The sequence below is a fragment of the Eschrichtius robustus genome, chromosome 5, assembly GCF_028021215.1.
Source record: "Eschrichtius robustus isolate mEscRob2 chromosome 5, mEscRob2.pri, whole genome shotgun sequence".
NCBI classification, from domain to species: domain Eukaryota; kingdom Metazoa; phylum Chordata; class Mammalia; order Artiodactyla; family Eschrichtiidae; genus Eschrichtius; species Eschrichtius robustus.
Window position 1 is genome coordinate 91015385 of NC_090828.1, and position 21086 is coordinate 91036470.

Below are 21086 nucleotides of genomic sequence, written 5' to 3' on the forward strand. Positions count from 1 at the left end.
AACTTTATGATAGGTGTAATTGTATCATTTTCTTGGATCACAATTTTTACCTTTTTATATTATTATTTTATTATTAATCATCAATGATCCGGCAAAAAAAGCAGTTTTGCATTACCCTGTTTCTGATTATTCTTAAATTGTTATACACTAAAGATTGTGTTATACTCCAACCATTGAATATATTTAAATACCTTAAATTTTATTTAATAAGTTAAAATCCTTGTATTAAATTATATAATTTAAGTTAGGTAGGGTCCAACTTAAAGGATAGAGGAAAGCTGTGGAAAAGATACTATGTTCTGGGAAGATATGCAGTAAAATAATCTGCCTTAATATCTCAAGGCAGTTTTTTTTTAAATTGACTTTTGATCTGAGACCCTTAAGGCTGGAAGTTGTAAGTAACATATTCCTTTTTATTCTGTGATATCAATTCTCTTTACAACCTTTCGTGAAGCAATTTGATTTGGGGATGCAGCTCACATACAAAACCAATACAGGAGAGTACTATTTTCTCTAAATCCTTATGCTTGATTGTATTGCAAGAATAGTGTCAGGGTGAGGAATCATTTAAACAAAATCAAATAAGAAATTGCATATACATTTATAATAAGGTTATTCACTCAGCATTTGTTTCTGTGGGTACAAATCAGCTCTATTTCCTTTTCATTATAATTTATTAAATTTATATTTATAATGAATTTAATTAACTTAATTTATCTTGTCATTATAACAGAGAGGCAAATGATTTCTTGAAATATTGTTATCTTAACATACTAGTATTTGTACTAGTATTAGTTTGTATATAGTCATATCAAGTATTATTTGAGAAAAAGCAAACAGGTTGTCCTTCCAATGTGTCCATGTGTCCCCACAGTACTCTTAAGATGTCCCTGAACTGCTGACCATTCATTTTTCTGCTTGGAATAAGAAGGATAACTCCTCCATCTTGAGGGGGCTGGGAAATAAAGTAATAATCCTTCCTGTTCTACAAGTGACTCTTCGATGATAGAACAAAAGCCCATGAGTACTCCAAGAGTCTGCCCCCGTGAGTAGAAGGATAACATATGAGTTGAAGATTCCTGCCTCTTGCCTGCCTACAAAGAGAAATTATAAGTCAGTGATATTTCAGGAAGCTGGTAGCCATTTTACTATTATTATATCTGAAAAAGAAACCTTAAATATGAAACAAAAAAGTATATTAAATTGGAAAGTGGCTTCCAAATGAGGACACTAGAAATGAAGAGCTTCCCATAGCATCTGTCAGGAAGTTACCATCCATGGCACTATTTGACAGCGCATAGATAGCTTCACTTTAGATAGATACACTAATTTGAGGCTCCCTATTAAATTTCTATATTTTACTGGTATTCATTATCCATACAGCTTTACTCTATTAAGGTTCTCCTTTGCTCCCAATGCTGCATAAATGTAGCCAGGCAACCAGTACCTGGACTCCTGATATTTGTCCTGAATTGGCCTTCCACCATACCCACAAACTGTCTTCTCTCTGCTTGCCTCTCCCTGCCCAAGAGATTTCATCTCTTTACTCTTTGCCATTCTGGTTAATCTACTGCTTGATTTTGTGTGGACCTGTTCAGTTTCTAGTTAATGGCTCATCAACTCTTCTCTAAGATGACTTTCGTTTGGGCTGCTTACACATTATCATTAACCTGACACCTGACCTCAGCCACCCTCCTGGAGTCCTACATAGCCTCTTTACCAGGTCCAAAGACCTGTGGCCCAAGTGAAATCCTAAACAGAATCTCCCTTCTTTTGTCCTTTTGTTTGTTTGTTTTGATCATAATCCTTCCCTGGGTGTCCTTAGCAGAGCATCACACCCCAGCCTCACTTTACTGGACCTGAGCCCTATATTCACAGCCTACTTTCCCTCTTTCCCAGAAATAGTTACTTGCAGTCTCAGTTGTATGCAGGAGCCACATCTCATCGACTCAAAAGAGGTGACTGTTCAATAGTCAGAAATTTTGCAAGACGGTTGTTAATCCATTAGTAGCTTGCAGTCAGCCATGGTAAGAGGATTTACACCATCGAAACTGTCAAATGCTACAAATCAAGGCTTTTCCTCCAACCAGTCCCCAAACCCACTACCCCCCTCCCCCTTCGGCCACTTTATCAGCACACCGCTGGTCTTGTTCTCTGAGGGTAATCCTATGAGGCAAAAATAAATTAGAAAAAGTACTTCAATCAAGCACATTGAAGTATAACAATATCTTATCTCCAAGGGTCATTTCTATTTAACATGAATCCACTGGAGAATCACCTGAACTTAGTATTTCCCAAACTATCAGAATCACATAAGAAGCACATAAAATTGCAGAAGTCAAGGCTCAATCCCAGACTACAGCTGTGAACAATGCAAGGGTTAGGCAGTTGCAAATTGGTGTATAATTTATAGTTGGACCTCTGAGTATACACAGTTCCTCTGTATAGGTGTTTCCTCTATATCCTAGGTTCAACATCCACAGCTTCAGATAGTGTAGCACTGTAGTATTTACTATTCAAAAAAATCCATGTGTAAGTGGACTGACCCAGTTCAAATCTGTGTTCGTCAAGGGTCAACTGCACTTGCAAACAGACTATTCTGCATGTGGGCCTTGGGTATTTTTATTGTTAACAAACTTCCCAGGTGAATCAAAGTCCAACGAAGTTTGAGAACCACTGAAAAAATAAATCTCAGGTGGTGAAATTAACACTATCAAAACGAGGAACAGGACTTCCCTGGTGGCGCAGTGGTTAAGAATCCACCTGCCAATGCAGGGGACACAGGTTCGAGCCCTGATCTGGGAAGATTCCACATGCCGCGGAGCAACTAAGCCCGTACACCACAACTACTGAGACCATGTGCCACAACTACTGAAGCCCGTGCACCTAGGACCCGTGCTCTGCAACAAGAGAAGCCACTGCAATGAGACCCGCGTACCGCAATGAAGAGTAGCCCCCGTTCGCTGCAACTAGAGAAAAGCCTGTGCGCAACAACAAAGACCCAATGCAGCCAAAAATAAATAAATAAATTAATTAAAAAGAAAAAACAACGAGGAACAGAAGAGTCATTCAGAAGAGCTCTTCCCATCAAACTTGAAGATGAACAGCCATTCTATTCTGACCACACAAACGTGCATATAAAGTAAACAATGATTTTTTCTTTTTACAGTTCAATGAGTTTTAATAAATGGACTCAACCAGGCAACTACCAGCACAATCATGACAGAGCATTTCCATCACCCCCAAAACTGTCCTGCCCTTCTGCCTCTTTGCAGATAACCCCCTCACTGATTCCTTCATCCACAACCACTGATCTGCGTTCTATCACTCAGTGATATTGAGCCTCTACTCAGCATAACAATATTTATGTTCTTTAGTGATTTATCCTATAAGGAATTCCTGAAGAGTGACAAAAGGAATCAACACTCTTATTTTCAAAGTTGAAGAACCTCCTTTCAGATTTTAATAGCTTTATTAACTCTCTCTACATAAGTGAGAAGTTTCAATTTTTTAAGACTCTCCTAACTGAAGACCATATTATGATTATTTTGCATAGATATAATCCACAAAGAAAATGCTCCTAAAGATATAAATATTTCTATGTCACCTTGTTTATGCAGGGACAAATAATCATTTTGATTATTTTCCCCAAAATTTGGGTTTAAATGCTGTTCTTTAAAGGTATTTACCCATTCTTTCCCTCCTTATGACCCTCATTTTAAAAGAAAATGAATAGAGAAAAAAATAGGGAAAAAATGGTTAACACTGAAAAGGAAAATGGATGCAGTGATCCCTGAAGTTTAAGTAACAAGGCTCTTTAAATCAGTGCAATTTTTTTGCCCTTTTTTGACACTTTGAATAAGATGTATACGCTGGTGGATGTCTCAAGTTTTAAATGATGAACCAAGGAGTATAATATATCAGAAGAACATTCCTCTGAAGACATTTTTCTGAATGAGGAATGTGCCACCCAGAATGTGCTACAAAATGTTAATGGCTTCAAGGGTATACACATTTGAACTTTATTGAAATGTGCTAATAATGAGAAAGATTGTGAAATTATATACTGGGTTGTAGAACAGTAGGATTATGGCAGAGAAAGCACAGGGAACAATGCATCATCTTGCCATGTAGGAGGATCCCAGGCATTCAGCAATCAAGGGATGGGTACCACTAACCTTTCTCTTGCTGTGATTTCTAACAAACCTTAGCAGCAAGGGAATTTAGCGTGACTTTGATAATGAGATTAATAGCTAAACCAAGAGGCAGGAGTGGCCAAGGGGAGCCAGTAGTTTAAAAACTTATATTTTCTTGAGCGCTAATGTCAATGGGCTAGTCACTTTTAACCACCCTGGTCCCCTCTCATCTTCAGTCCAAATCAACAGAATCACCATGAAGAGCAGGCAGGGATAAAATATTTTACTTTTTACTCCATCAAAGTTTTGAAAGTCAATACCTGTAATTTTTTAGGAAACTAGAAAGAGCCTTACCCCACCTTGATGGTGTAGGTATCACAACTGGTTATGGTGATGCTTCCTTCTGGCTTCCTGCCCAGAAACCAAGCATGGTCTATATTTTTTCAAGTTTATATTTCCATCAAATTCTATTCTTTTGGACTCTGACTTCCAGTTTCATCAAGAAAGCACTCCTTTTAAGTTTCCATTCACAACTATATTTGAAAAAAGATTTATTTTTGTTTCACTTTCAAATTGGATATTACCTTCTGACAAAATATAGTAGGGGTTTATAGGGATGGTCTACACACCACAGAAATCATATTTAGTAATCCTTTAGTTGATTCTCATATATTTAGGTTTTGCCAAGAGTAAGCTTAATGAATGGGGTACCACTGAGATGGCAGTAACTGTTAAAAATAGGAGATATTATTTTAGACAGATGGAGCAAGCTAAATCCCTGTTCCCATTCTGGCTTTTGTTAAGATACCACCTTTGCTTTTAGCTATCCATTATTCACCCTCACAGAAATGTTAAGTTGGAAAATGAACCCTGCCATTTATCTGTAATGTTCACTTAACAGAAATAAATGCAGCTACCACCTTCCAACTCTGCATTATATGAGACGGAGTGTCTGAGTGACTATAACCTTGACAAGGTGTCTCATCACTTGTCTGAGAGACACATTCAGTCAGCATCTAATCACACACTGGGGTCAGAAATAAATTCTTGAACACTTTGAATCCAGCGTGGAGAATGGAGTTCATATTTGGGGAGCAATTCGATTGGCTGGCAACAGATCGCAGATTAATGGAAGAGAACTCTTAAGGACTGGAGAGAATTACTGACCTAGACTCCTGATCACCTATTTCCATAATACTTTGTTATTTAGCTGTTAATAATCACCATCCTGACATCCAGCTAACAGCATTTCATTCAGGCTTTTTCCTTTCTTCCTGCGTGATCTTAATCTCTTTCAAGGGGGATATATGAGGTCAGACGTCCTGGGGAACACATAATGAATTCAAAATTTTACTTAGCTTAATTCAGTTTAAATACACAAAGGACACCATAATTTAAATTAAAAAAAAAATACTCACCTAGATTGTAGACCCATAAAAAAGGTAGCTTCAGGCCAACATTGTGAAGCTAAACTAATCAACCTTCTAAAATAGTATTTGTTAAATATCCAAAAGCTTCCACCTCTGATTACCTCCACAAGATATGGAATAATTACATCTGTTTGAATCAGAAATCAAAAATATTAGAAATGTATGTGACTAAAAGATTATCCAGTCTAATCCATTATTAGAGTTTAAATTAACAATACATTGTGAAGATATTTGTTTAATAAATACCTACATAGTGTTAATTATAAGTCATTGCTCTAAGAAATCCATAAATAATCACTTTAGTTTCACAACAAGCAGTGAGAATATTGTTATTATGCACATTTTACAGATGAGTAAACTAAGACATTAAGAGACATAAAGCAACTTGCCCAGAATCACCAGTTGGTAAGTGGCAGATATAGGATTCAAACCCTGGAAGTTTGGCCACAATGTCATGCTATTTTGTGACTCATGAGAGTTAAAACAAGAACTTTTCATGCTCAGTAGATGTCTTATTGGCTGACTTCAGAGGGCTGGTGACAAAAGCTCAATTTTCCTAGGTGCCATTATAATGATCTTGCTCAAAGAGGGATGATTGCTAATCTCAAGTAACCACCACCATTGTTCAAAGGGGATTTATATGTTATCTCATTTAATCTTTCACAGCCAACCTGCATAGGCATTTCTAATTGTATTTTACAATTAGGAAACTAAGAATCAGAGAAATCAAGTAACTTTCCCAACGTCACAGTGCAAACAAGTACACATTCCAGTCTGCCTGACTACAAACTTTCCTCCCTACCACATACCACATTTTCTGAAAATTCTGTACGACTGGATGATATGATCTGTGGGCTTCTTTAGGAAAGTAACTTATACTTTTGTTTTTCCCTAAAGACACTAACTACTATCTTGCACTTCACACTTACCCATGAGCTCAGGTACTGAGGTACAGATTGACCACAGCTAGTCACTAAGAAGGGAGAAAACCTTTAGACAGGGCCATTTAGAAATGTTCACTAACCAAACATACCTAAAATAATATATTCTCACATGTGAAAACTTAGAGCAATTGAACAAGTTAACATTTTCATCAGTTCAAATAAACATACAACTTATTAAAAACCTTCAATAATTTGGGTCAAAACAACAACTCTTACCTTTGTCCTTAAATTTTGAGACCCACTATTTTGAGGACCTACTGCCCCTGTGCTCAGGCTGATTGTCTCTTGTTCTACGCAGTCTAAGGGAAATGGGACTTCTAGGATGTAGAGGGAGAGAGGTAAGTTCATGGACTTTATAGCCAGGTGGGCTGGTTGTAAATCCTGACTCACCACTTACTTGAGCAGCTACGCAAAGGCTCAGTGCCTCAGTTTCCGTAACTGTAAATGAAGAAAATAATAGTGCACCCCCCATAAGGCTGAAATAAGTATTAAATGCTTCATATAATGAATAAAATCTGACATGTTTTGTTTGCTACTATTATAACTGATATCACAGTATTTTTACCTTATTTCCTACCAATTTTGCTCTCGCTTAGATGGATGCAGTGGGAAACATTGAGTTTATAGGGATTGAATTGTTTCCCTGACGCTACCTGATACACCTAAAAAGTCAGTATCCCTAACTACCTGTACACAACCTAACTACCTGTACACAACCACGATTGAGTATCTAGCTTTAATGTGTGTCACACGCATAAGTTTTTACACATCTAAATTAAAAGCCCTTATTGATATAATATACAGCTATTTGCTTTTAATTTCAGTAAATTACTATCTTAAATATTAGTTGTCTTTTGTCTGTTTGAAAGATTATCTAAAAAGGAAAACTGGATATGAATGAAATCTCTATGTGCCTTTGATCGACATTTGTTTCATGTTCCATAGTCCTTTGTCACGTATGGACTAACTTTATTGAACCCTGTTATTAATAAGAAAGTCACATATCTCTCATATTTCAGGATTTCTGACCACTTGGTCCAGTGCTAAATAACATTTCAATGCCTCTACTATAGAAAATTCTCAAAGACTAGCATTTACTCAGTTGTAAAGATACCTAGGCAGTTGCTGTAAGATCCTAAACAATGGGATAAAAAGGGAATGATCTCTGTCCCTCAGCTTTATCCAGTAGTATAACATCTTAGCATTCACTAATTCATAATTCAGCATGATCACCTGGAACTCTCACTTATGTGGCAAAGTATTTTATCTATCTATCTATCTATCTATCTATCTATCTATCTATCTATCTATCTATCATCTATATCCATCTTCTATAATTTCTCCTTTTGCTTCTCTACTCATCCATTATTCCTAAATTAAAGCATTGAGGCCTTTCTAGACTCTTTGCCCTAAAAGAGACATTCGACAGATTAGAAGGCAGGGAAAAAATTTGTATTCTGAGATTTTATCTCTACAAGCTTTGATTCTTAATATAAACTGAGAAGACACCAGGTTTATAAATTAGGAAATTTTCAGCTATTATTGGCAAGGCTTCTATTATCCCTGGCACTATAATGGCCTCAAAAGACCCAGTTCAGTCTATTTCTATTTGCTGTAGTGGTCTAACAAAAGTCAGTCGCATGTTGAAGGACAAAGGAGAGGAGAAGTTTAAGATCCTAGTGGGTCCTCAGAGAGGGCATCTGCACTGGGAATTCCTGAAAGAACCTTGGGAAGGAGGAAGTCCTCTGAGAGCAATTCAGGATCCACTTACTGCCCGAGGAGCGGGTCTAGACTAATGAGGAAGAGACGGAGATTTCTGCCCCACAGGGAAGCAGATCACGGCAAGGTAATTCCCATGACTCCAAGTATGTCACACGTGGGTCACTTAGAGCAGTGAGGCACAAAAGGGCTGGTTGAAGAGCAGTAAGAAACAACCTGGCATTTACATACAAGGTCTGAGGGTCAATGCCCAGGCAGGATGATGGGCATCTCATTTGAGTGAAGAAATGATAACAGGGTCCCCTCACTCTTTGGTCCTCCATAAGGCTCCTGCAACTCAAACCCAGATTTATGGAGAGAAAAGATCTCTGAGAAATGTCTACTTCCGTTTCTTCCATTCTAGTTGAATGAGAATGAAAAAGAATGAACAGAAAATTGAAGTCATCGTTCTTAATATACCTCAATTCTGTGACTTGTACCAGCTATACATATAATCAGAGATATCTTTCTTGTCCTCTTTGCTATTACCACTACCTCTGCCACGGCAGACTTCCTGTGCTCGTTTTTCTCCTCCTTCACTGTTACAACCAGTTTGTTCTAAAGGATGTCCCATTGCAGAAGCAGATCACAGTGTCATATTTCTTTTATGTATATCAGTTTCCTCTTTCCCAAGTGTACACATTCAGGAAGAGGACTGGGAAAGAAAGGGGTGTGTTTTTGTGCATTATGGATATGTGTGAGTGCGTATGTGTGTACTTGTCCTTGAATGGCCAGATGGTTAGACACAGTCTCACACCTTGCCATGACCCACCGCTCTCAGCCTGCGGGGCTTGATGTGGCCCCCTCTACCAGACTTCCACTTCACTCGTGGCTATTTTCTTTCAGGGAGCCATGTTCCCTCCCTCCAGTTCCACCCCTTGAGCAAAACCTTGTCCATCTGCCTAGTTGATATACTTCTGATTCACAATGTTAATTTCTAAGTCTCTCCCAAGTGCATCTGGACACACAGCAGGGGCAGAGCTGGGCACCTGTCTCAGGGTGCTGCTCAGTTAGTGCAGGTTTAGTTAATGAACACTCAGAACATTCTACAGCAGTGAGGGAATGGACCTGCCTATGGAACAAAGAGGATCTCTTGGGGTTTATGTGGCCTCACTACAAACACCAGTCTGACCGACTCTCATGGCAAAACACCAAATCCTGTGTTTCATGAAACATTTTAATTCCTTCATTAAGGTGGCTTCCGTCTTTCAGAACCACAAACAAGAAGTGGATGAGAGAATAATTTGAGGTTTTACCATTATAGTTTGCATCTTACAGTGTGAAAAGTGACTTCTTTTCTCAAATGAGTAATTCAAACACAAACTCAGGGTAAATGGCTATTTTCTGAAAAAGGAAAAATGCCCTTGTGTCAAGGTCATGGTCCAGGTCTGGAGATAAAGTGCCCTTCAAATACCTTCTGTCTTCCCTAGTAGTGTTTTGATCCGTGAGCTGACCTTGCTTGTGTGGTTAACCGGGCTGATTTCTTATAATCAGGACAGACGATTCTCATTTATTAAACTAGCAAAAGCTCCCCAATGAAACATAGTCTTTCTGAATATACAGTTTAAATGGATTGTAATCCATTAACTTTCATTATTAAGTTCTTTATTCTCTTGTGTTTAAGCCCTTCAAGATGTGAATTTATTATCATAACCATAATTTAGTTAAGAAGGGTTTACGATGTTGTGAAGAATTTGAGTCTTTATCGCTATAGAAGGGATAGATATTAATTCTCTAGTTGGTTGCTGAACATAGGCACACATTGATTAAATTAATGCACACTCATACAGATTTCAATATTACATTTCCCTCAGAATGGTACTATAAATGCTTACTTTGGAAGAATTCCATTTTACAAACATCAGCTTAAAATGAAGGTAAGATACTTATATTTCCCTATTTTTCCCAAGTCTCTACAGAGTTAGTTTGTAGGGAAAAAATGCTTCATAACACAAATTATTTTCATTCTTAATGCATGACAGCCTGGTACCAAAAAAGTAGTTATTTTTCTTTACATTATGACTGACCAAGTCCCTTGAATAAATGACAAGATTATCTAAGCTCTGAGATTTCTTCTTAGGGTAGTTTTCTATTATGCTGTTGATTATTCCTATAACCTATCAAAAAATATCACAGTTAGTAAGACTCTCAGAAGAAAAACCTGGCTTTTATTTTTCTTCTCATAAAAGCTCATCAGAACTTCGTAATATTTTTAAAAATATAAGAACCATAGGAATTACCATAATAAAACCCCTCCCAGTGGTGGATTAAGCACCAAATTCTTTAGGCTTTGAGGAATTTTCTTTTTCAAGATAAAATGTTATATTTATTATAGTATTTATGTATCTTCTGACGGTTTAACAAGTATAAAACGGTGCTAATATTTTAATTACGTTTCTATCTTTTTATGGGTCACCAACCAAGTTTTTGAAGGCATTATGCTAAGTGAAATATGCCAGACAGAGAAAGACAAATACTGAATGATCCCATCGTATGTGGAATCTGAAAGGATCGAAACTTATAGAAACAGAGTAGAATGGTGGTTGCCAGGGGCTGAGAGGGAGGGGAAAATGGGGAGATGTTGGTCAAAAGGTACAAACTTCCAGTTATAAGATAAATAAACTCTGGGCATCTAATATACAGAATAATGACTACAGTTAACAAAAATGTATCATATCCTTAAAAGTTGTTAAGAGAATAGATGTTCAATGTTCTCACTAAAAAAAAAATAGTTGTGTGAAGTGATAGATGTGCTAATGAAACTTATTGTGGTAATCATTTTACAATATATATGTGTATCAAATCACGTTTATACCTTAAACTTTCAGAACATTATATATCAATTAAATTTCAATAAAGTTGGTAAAAAAATATTTTGGAACTAGATAGAGGCGATGGTTTTAAAGCATTGTGAAAGTACTAAATGCAAATTAATTATACAGTTTAAAATTGTTCATTTATGTTATGTGAATTTTACCATAAAAAAAAATACATTACCAAAAAAAGTTGGAAATGGAACAAATATAAAAATAATAATCTAAGAGATACAAGCAGTTTTGGGATAAATATTTATAGCACTAAATGAAAACATTAGTAAAGGGGAGAAGTCTCAAATCAACAGCCTAAGTTCCTACCTCAAGAACCTACAAAAAGGAGAGCAAAATGAACTTAAGCCAATCTCAAGAATGATGATATTAAAGAGGAGAAATCAATAAAATCGAAACAAAACAAAACTAAAATAATAGAGAAAAGCAATGATACTAGCTGGTTCTTGAAAAGATTGATAAAATTGACAAGCCTTTAGCAAGACTGGTGGAGAAAAAAATAAAGGAGACACACATGACCAATACCATAAACGAAACAGGTATATCATTACAGACTCTGCAGAAGTCAAAAGGATCATAAGGGAATTCAGTGAACTCTGTACACATAAATTTGACAATTTTCATGAAATGAACCAGTTCTTAAAAAACACAAACTACCACAACTCGCCCAATTTGACATTGATAATTAGAGTAGCCCTATGACAGTTAAAGAAATTAAAGTCATAATTTAAAAAACTATTAAAAAAGTGCTCTCCAGGCCCAGATGGTTTCACTGGAGAATTCTTTCAAATATTTAAGAAGAATTAACATTAATTCTACACAATCTCTTTCAGAAAATAGAATAAGAAAGAATACTTCCCAAATCATTTTATTAAGCTAGAATTACTTTGATGCCAAAACCAGACAAAGGAAAAAGGAAACTAGGGGCCAATATCACTTTTGATTATAGACAGGAAAATCTTTAGCAAAAATTAGCCAATAGAATTCAGATATATATATATGTGTTGTGTGTGTATACACATATATGTGTGTGTGTGTATATATATATATATGATCCTATAATGATACTCAATTTGGCATAAAATTGAATTTGGCATTTTATACATATTAAAAACATATATGGATTTTATTTTATTTTTCAGTAACTGACAAAAGCTCAAGCTCTAATCCATTTCTTTTTGAGAATTTGCCTTATCTTTTCTAACATTTACTGTGTCACAGTGATCTTCAGAAAGCAGTCAAGTTGATCTGATAAACAAACGTTTGAGACATGACACTACTCATTATTGTAAGAATATTCTAGTACCCATGCTTACAATAAGCACAAATAGAAAAAGAATCCTTCCTCTCTCCAGCCTCCTTAGAATTTATATAGTGGGTCAGGCTGCCCTAGATGGCAAACTGTTATCTGTTTAGTAGTCTATATTTTCACACAGTTCTAGTTAGAGAATTGATTAAATCTTAAAAGAAGGTAATCACTGGATACCCTGGAATCACTCCTGAGGGTCCAAGCAGAATGGAGATGTGCCCCTCAGTTTTTGGATAGTGGTCTTCATTGGGGTGGCCTTTGTATAAATGTGAAATAGGCAAAAAGAAGCTGTAGGGCACTCAATCAGGCCTCTCTGTATTCTTTCTGCTTCTGTGACACTCCTCTCTTTTCAGTTATTTTTCTTCTCTATCCATCCCTTCCTCAGAAAAAAATACTCAAAGGGATCTAATACTCTCCATTCACTTTCACTTTCACATTCACATAAATTGAAGTCCATATATACTCTCTTCCAAAGTATTTACCTTTCACACCTCATCTATGATAGAGAAATAGGTAATTCCATTGTATTAATGGAATTTCAGGTACTGGTGTACAGAAGCTGCTGTGGAGGGATCATATAAAAGGTCACACTTACTATACTACTACAATGTAGTCTGAACTTATTTTATACATTCTGAATTTTAAAATACAATATAAAGGTAAGAAAAGGGGTGTGTTACACTGAAAATTAGCACAAGTTTGGTTTTCTTTTTTATAGCATTTTCATAGCATTAAAATAAGTTAAATGTATTAGTCAGGGTTCTCCAGAGAAAAAGAACCAATACAAGACATATCTCACTTTCTCCAGAGAACCCTGACTAATACCTTTAACTTATTCATGTATGTATATTATTTATAATATAATACAATATAGGCTTATATTACATAAATAGTGTATACTATACATATTATGTGTGTATAATTTAGATTTATCATTAGGAATTGGATCATGCAATCATAGAGGTTGAGAAGTCCAGACCTAGGAGAGCCAATGGCATAGTTCCACACCAAGTCTGACCTGAGAACCAGGTGAGTTGATGGTGTAAGCTCTAGTCTAAATCCAAGTCTAAAGATAGGAGAAGACCAATATCCTAGCTTAAAGACTGTCAGGGAGAAAAAATTCTTCCTTACTCAGCCTTTGTATTCTATCCAGGTCGTCAGTGGATTATATGAGGCCCAACCACATTGGGGAGGGCAATCTGCTTTATTGATTCACCAATCTGAATGTTAAACTCATCCAGAAATACCCTGATAGACACACCAGAAATAATGTTTGACCAAATATCTGTGCACCCCATTGCCCAGTCGAGGTCACACATAAAATTAACCATCACATTATCAAAAATCTTTTAAAAACTTAGTACCAAATTTGGAGGGCGGGGGGGGCACTCTTAGATTTTTATGTCGTTACATAGCACACCATGTATATTAAGTAAGTTTTCACTTCTCTGCGTTTTGCATTCACTTCTCTGCATTCCTATAAATCAATTTCAAATTGATTTTCAATTTTCCTGTAAATCAATAAATTACTATCTTATAAGTAAGGTGCTTATATATTTACTGATTCAAATTAAATTAGAAATTATTTTATATGGACTCATTTCTTGACAGTGCCCTCGTAATTATAATAAATAATCAAAATTAAAGATTTTGTTTGCCATTCTTATGCACTCTTGGAAAAAAGAGAAATGATAAAAAAAATTCTATTGTAAGAGCTCTTAAAATCTCTGGTGGAGAAAGTCAGCCTTGGGAATACTATTGTTGTCTTAGATAAAACATTAAAAATACTGACTTTGGGCTTCCCTGGTGGCGCAGTGGTTGAGAATCTGCCTGCCAATGCAGGGGACACGGGTTCTAGCCCTGGTCTGGGAAGATCCCACATGCCGCGGAGCAACTGGGCCCGTGAGCCACAACTACTGAGCCTGCGCGTCTGGAGCCTGTGCTCCGCAACAAGAGAGGCCGTGATAGTGAAGAGGCCCGCGCACCGCGATGAAGAGTGGCGCCCGCTTGCTGCAACTAGAGAAAGCCCTCGCACAGAAACGAAGACCCAACACAGCCAAAAATAAATATAAAAATAAATAAATTAAAAAAAAAAAAGATTACATACAATATCCAATCTAATGAACTCTTTACCAATGGACTTAAAAAAACTTTTTTTGTATGCAGGCATTGATTTCAACTGTATTCAGCACCAAATCTAAACCTAAATTGTGTTGTTTTCAGAAAGAGGCAATTATTCATTTAGTATCAGGTTTATTACCTTTTGTAAATTATTCCTGCTAATAAACAAACAAGAAAAATGTAGCAGAGAAGAAAAGCAAAATAAGATATATTTGCACTTTTATTTCCAGTTGCCCTTTGATTTTCTATATGGCTTTCTTCAAAGAAAAACAGATGGGAAGCTTTCAAGGAAGTCACAAGATGTTAGAGAATTTACAAAATAAGATGTATGTGGGAAGGTTAAGAGAACTGTGCATGCTCCGTTTGGAGGATATAGGAAGACAGAGTGAAACATCAAAATTGTCAACACGTATTTAAAAGGATAGCAGGGCAACATGTTGTTGCCATTGACCAGAACCAGGAGGAATTGAGTTAAATGACAGCAGGAAAAATTCTGGAGAAAGGCAGGCCTCACTCCCACCCCACCTTCAACCCATTCTAAATCAGTGCTACCAAATTCTCATGCAAAGAAATGAAAAGGATCAAGCCATTATTCATATTCAGTAAGTTCTGAAATAGTTCAAGTCCAGTGATGACAACCAAATGAAAATAGAGAGCCAATCCAAGAACTTGTTCTAAGTGCCTGGCATCCATCTCCATGTATGGTTTGCTCTTCAAATTGAAAGTTAGGTTGAAAGGATACTCCGGATGTGAAGGGCCTGAGGGGCCAGGACTTCTCAAGTCTGTTATATTAACTAGTCTGCAGTTACTGAGAGCACATCCTTTTGCACAGAGGCCCCTGGAAAAGACAAAGGGCCCTGGCCTGGCCATTGAGAGAACTGAGCTTTGGTTCTGATATGTAGTTAAACGGAGGGTTCCATCAAGAAGTGCTGTAGAGGGATTTCCCTGGCAGTCCAGTGGTTAAGACTCCATGCTCCCAATGCAGGGGGCATGGGTTCGATCCCTGGTCAGGGCACTAGGATCCCACATGCCCCATGGTGTCACCAAAAACAATAAAGAAAAAAAAGAAGTGCTAGAGAGTCACTAACTTTCCTTCCAGCTCTGCTGCCCAGAAAAGAAGGTAGTTGTTTGGAGAAGAGCCTCTATTTGTTTTATTTTATTCTCTTATTAGAGCAGTTGTGAGCTGCTGTTTAAATATAAAACCTATATTTTATAGCCCTTCGAATTCTATAAGTTGCCCCTTTCCTATATTTTATTTTAGTGGATACTTACAACTTTTTGAGGAAGACATTATTATCCCCATTTTAATGACCCAGAGAGTTTCAAATAGAACATTATCGGTAAGAGCAGATCCAAGTAGAATTATAGAGTAGAAATCTTGAGTAGCTGTGATAAACATGAGAGCATTGAAACCCAGGAGAAGTGAAGAGAGAGAAGTGACAGATTTATGAGAAAGGTGGACGTGACGGAGTTGTTGAAATAATGTGCTTACATATCTAATTTAATCTAATTTTATATTCTCACAACCGTATCAGCTGCTTTATCAAGATATCAGCAGAGTCGTCCTGTCCCGAGATCTCCGCAGAGTCAAATGTAAAATAGATAGCTAGTGGGAAGCAGCGCATAGCACAAGGAGATCAGCTCGGTGCTGTGTGACCTCCTAGAGGGGTGGGATGGGGGGGGTGGGATAGGGAGGGAGGGAGGGAGATGCAAGAGGGAGGAGATATGGTGATATATGTATATGTATAGCTGATTCACTTTGTTACACAGCAGAAACTAACACAACATTGTAAAGCAATTATTCTCCAAAAAAGATGTTAAAAAAAAAATCCTATTCATATGGAAAGTCCAATGCCTTCTCCAACATTTCCACTAATCCCTGCAGTTCCAAATTTGCTTGCATGCTCCTGATGGATTCTTAATTTTCTTTTTTTTAAATATATATTTCTTTATTTTTTATTCTTTTGGCTGCGTCGGGTCTTAGTTGCGGCAAGCAGATCTTTCGTTGCGGCGCGCGGGCTTCTCTCTAGTTGTGGTGTGGGGGTTTTCTCTCTCTAGTTGTGGCGCACAGGCTCCAGAGCGCATGGGCTTTACAGTTTGTGGCACGTGAGCTCTCTAGTTGAGGTGCGCGAGCTCAGTAGTTGTGGTGCTCAGGCTTAGTTGTCCCGTGGCATGTGGGATCTTAGTTCCCCGACCAGGGATCGAACCCTCGTCCCCTGCATTGGAAGGTGGATTCTTTACCACTGGACCACTAGGGAAGTCCCTCTTAATTTTCTATATGTATCTAATTGCTTTTTACTTATTGAGTTACCCTTAGGACCCATTTTTCAACTCTTGATTCCATGTTCCCTCACCCAAACTGCCATTCGTAGGAGATACAGAGTTTGCTATAGACTTTTACACAGAAGAGATTCAGGGGATACTGGAGATGAGCAGTTCATTGCAAGACTATATAGCAGATGATTTAAAATAGAGCATTATTCTCCCATGTTACACAAAGTCCCTTGGCAATTTTTACCAACTTATCTGACTAGATGGGCTGTTGTCACTTTCCTCCCTTGTTTCCTACAAACTCACGTGCTTAAAATTTCACTATCTCTACCCCAGTTAGAACCTGTTCGTAAATAAAGACATTCATTCTTTAAGAGAAATCCTGGTGTCAAGCAGGGAAATAATTTTAACTAGGCTTACTTCACAGATAAAGAATTCCACAGCAGGCATAGTTAATTAGCATGTTTTAGGTGTTCTCACTTACAAAGTACTGTATTCTCACTTACAAAGTACTAGAAGAAACATATAAACCCAAGTCTTTCCAAACTTTTATATAGCCAAGGGAAACGTATTTCACCTTATGCATAGCTTACTCTAAACAAGCCTAACTCATGTTTAAGAAACATGTTGTAGTAGAATCTCTATTACATTTCTCCTCTATGGAACACATTAGGCATATGAAAAATCTTCTAATCCTTCTCCAACTATCCCGACCTCAGCCCAGTGATTCACTAATCCTGCAAGGTTGACATGAGGATCTCCATTCAGTGCACATACATTTATAATTCCTTCTTGTTTGCTTGAATGCTCTTTGGAGGTAACTTATCTCCGACTAACTTGGGCCTCACTACAACTATGTGGAATTACAGGAAGGATAGCGGTCTGACTTTTTGAAAACTTCCTTAACCCCATGACTGGACAATAACACCTGAGCTTCAAGGCCATCCCCTCTCCAAGGGCTTATCCAGACCTTTGGCACTGTTCTTCTAGCGTTGGTGAGCTATCTGTGTGATCTGTGTGTTCAGATGGAAGCAAAGGATTTTGGAACATACCAACCAATGTGCCAGAGTTCTGACACAGTGTCCTGGAGCACCCTGTCCTTGCTTATGCCTTTTTCTAAAGTCCTTTTTCTTTAGAGCTTTTTTTTGTGGTCACACTCTTGAGAGATATTCATGTAAAGTGAGGGAGAAAGTAGATATCAGGTCAAAACTACCTTGGTATCACTAACATGTCCTCATGCCTCTTAGTGGCTCTTTAACACTCTAGATCAGTAAATAAATGGTCGTTAAGAATCTTGACCTCATGTTTTTTTCTTTTCCTTCTCGTGACTTAACCAGCAATTCCAATGAGGTTACCCGATAAGAAGGAGCATGTGCTAAATATCCTTTTAAAAAGCAAGGGCAGAGGCAGGGCTCAGTAGAGAAGGGCTTATTATCAGAAATGAGGATGAATTAAGTAGGCTTTAAATTATTTCCCTTTTCTAATTTCTCTCTAAATTATAATGAAAATTATTCATTAGCTTTCCAATGGAAAAAAATGCCTATTTTGAGACATTTACTAGGTACCCTCTACATCATTACACAGTGGAGAGAATCTTGAAATATGCTGTGCACAGTCACTAAAATTTTTCCCGGAATATTTTAATAGCATCTCTAGAGTATTTTGGGATGATGACATTCTGTGGAATGATTATGAACTGCAATAATAATCCTGAAAAACAGCTCTGATAATAAAGTATCTTTGAGTCTAATTTCCTCACCCAGTGCTCCCTTCCACTTAGTTAAGGTCAAATGGGACTTTACAAATGATGCGAGTAGAATAAGGTTTTGTTGTTTCTCCCATGTAACACTTGCCCTTTTTCAGAAATAATCATTTCTACCCTTCTTCCTGGTGACATCCTGCTGCCCACTGGGCAACAAGGACCCAAAAAAGCAGCAGCCATTCAAGAAGACCTGATGCTTACGTGAAGGAGCTATCTAAAATTCCCACCCAAACCACAGCAAGGGACACCTACATGGGAGATGCTCTACATTATGCACACACGCCTTCTAGACTCTTAGAAATACAAGATAATTCAAAGGACCTCGTGAGAGATTAAAAAGTTGACCACTTCATTTTCAAATAATGATACATAATCCATGGTCTACTTTCAAGAATTTTGAGTTTAAAATGGAATCCTGAAATACGCTGCACACAGTCACTAAAAACTCTCTTTGAATATTCTAATAACATCTCTAGAGTCTTCCTGCAGGATGATCTTCTGTAGAATGATTAGAAACTGGAATACAAGTTGTAAAGCCTCTCTGATTGTAAGATACCTTTGAGTCTGTTTTCTCTCTTGCAGTACTCAGTTCCATTGAATCAAGGTCAGTTAGAACCCTTAAAGTATGTACATGTTGGCTGATCAGTTAACTTTAAGGGCATTAAAATAGCTATAACATGGTGGGGAAAAGGTAAGATAACATATATCAAGGTGGTAAAATGAAAAATAAGGTCTTTCTCCCCAGGAAGGTACAATCTCCCTGGCAGAATTGAGAATATAAACCAACATCACTCACGCTAAAAAAATTTTACTTTTCACAACTGAGACATCAAGGAACTCCTGAACTATTTGTTTCAATTACTCCCCTCAGCCCTTCCCCACCTTGCATTTTTTAATTCCTTTGTGGATATTCTGTATTTGTAAAGGAGTCTGACTAGTTTTATACTCATGTTTATCTCATTAAGCTCTCGTTAGCAAATTCAAACTTTCTAGGAATTTAATTAGCAGACTCTCAACTCTCCTCAAACTATCCATAATGCAGAAGTTCTAAATAACAAAACAAAACCATTAGAAGTTCTAGTACAGTTTACCACTGATGATCAAAGACTACATGAAGTCATCCAGGGGTTAAATATCATTTAACTGAAGGTGGGAAGTGCTTCACTTTTCCTAACACAAATGCTAGAAATAGAGGTCCTCTCAAGTAACCAGTTGGAAATGATCAATTATGAAAACGTACTGCTGGGCTGACAGCCCTGGAGAAGATGGATTAATGACTCTTTGGTGAACTTTGTCTGATCCTCTCCCTCCAAGATGGGGGGAAAGCTGTATGCTATCTCGGCAGTTGTAATCACACCTCAATGGCCTTATTCTAATGGCAAGGAAAATTAGTTCCCAGAATTTGTTTAGTTGTGTATTGCATACAACTTATTAGGCACATATTACAAATGATGCTACTTGAGCAAAACCTTTTGAAAAAACACCTAAATATGAATATATCCCTGTAAACAATATTCATATTTTGATCAATTAATAGATTATTATCAGCTTCTATAGTGAAGGAAAATGGTGAGGACATCTGTCAACAGCTCCAATAAAGCCTTGCTTCCCAACAGTTTACACTTGGTGCACATGGAATGTGTTGATATTTGTATGCCATACTGCAACAAAGGACAGGCTCATGGCTGGAGCTCTTAGCCCCCAAGTTCATCACACTGAAGACTGATTGGTTATCATGAGCATCCCTGGATGCAGTACAGCACTTATCTGAGACAATATACTTAGTCCTGAAGAAGAATTGGGTCTACAGATGACAAATGGCTCTATTTTATGGGCCCCACCTCTTTATAATCATTTTTTTAAAGTAACAAAGCATTTTATAAAGTAAGATAGTCACTTTCTTGCTCTTATAAAAAAAAACACACTAGATATAAACACTTCTTCCATGATGAGACTTCTTGCTGACAGAAGTTCTCTTATATCTGTCAATCCTCAGGCTTTTTAAATAGTAGATTCTCCATAAATGTTAGTAGAATAAATAGAAAACAGTAACTTCAATAAGCTCTAATATAGCAATACCCCCTGCATCGATGTGCCATGTGGACTAATGCTTTCTCTCTTCCATCATGGACGCCTCTGCCTTAACTTCTACCAGCCTTATCTCTGTCTGATTCTTATTATTCTTACACCACTTCTCTTCAGCTCTTTTTGGTCTAATCTGTTGTCTCTCTGCTCTTCTGAGTTTTTCTTGTTCATTTTTATTTGTCCTCAATTCTCTTCTTTCCTATTTCCAGTAATTTCTTATGAAATAGATAGATGATAGATAAATGGATGAATGGATTAGATAGATAGATTGATAGATAGATAGAGAGATAGAGAGATAGAGAGGTAGAAAAAGATGATATAGATATCCTCCAGGCACTGTGAACATTCTTTTTATCTAGTTCATTAAAAAGCCTGCTCCCTTGAAATTCTGAGTAGGCTTGGTGGTACAACAAGAAAGAAAACCATAGTTAACATTTTTAAATGC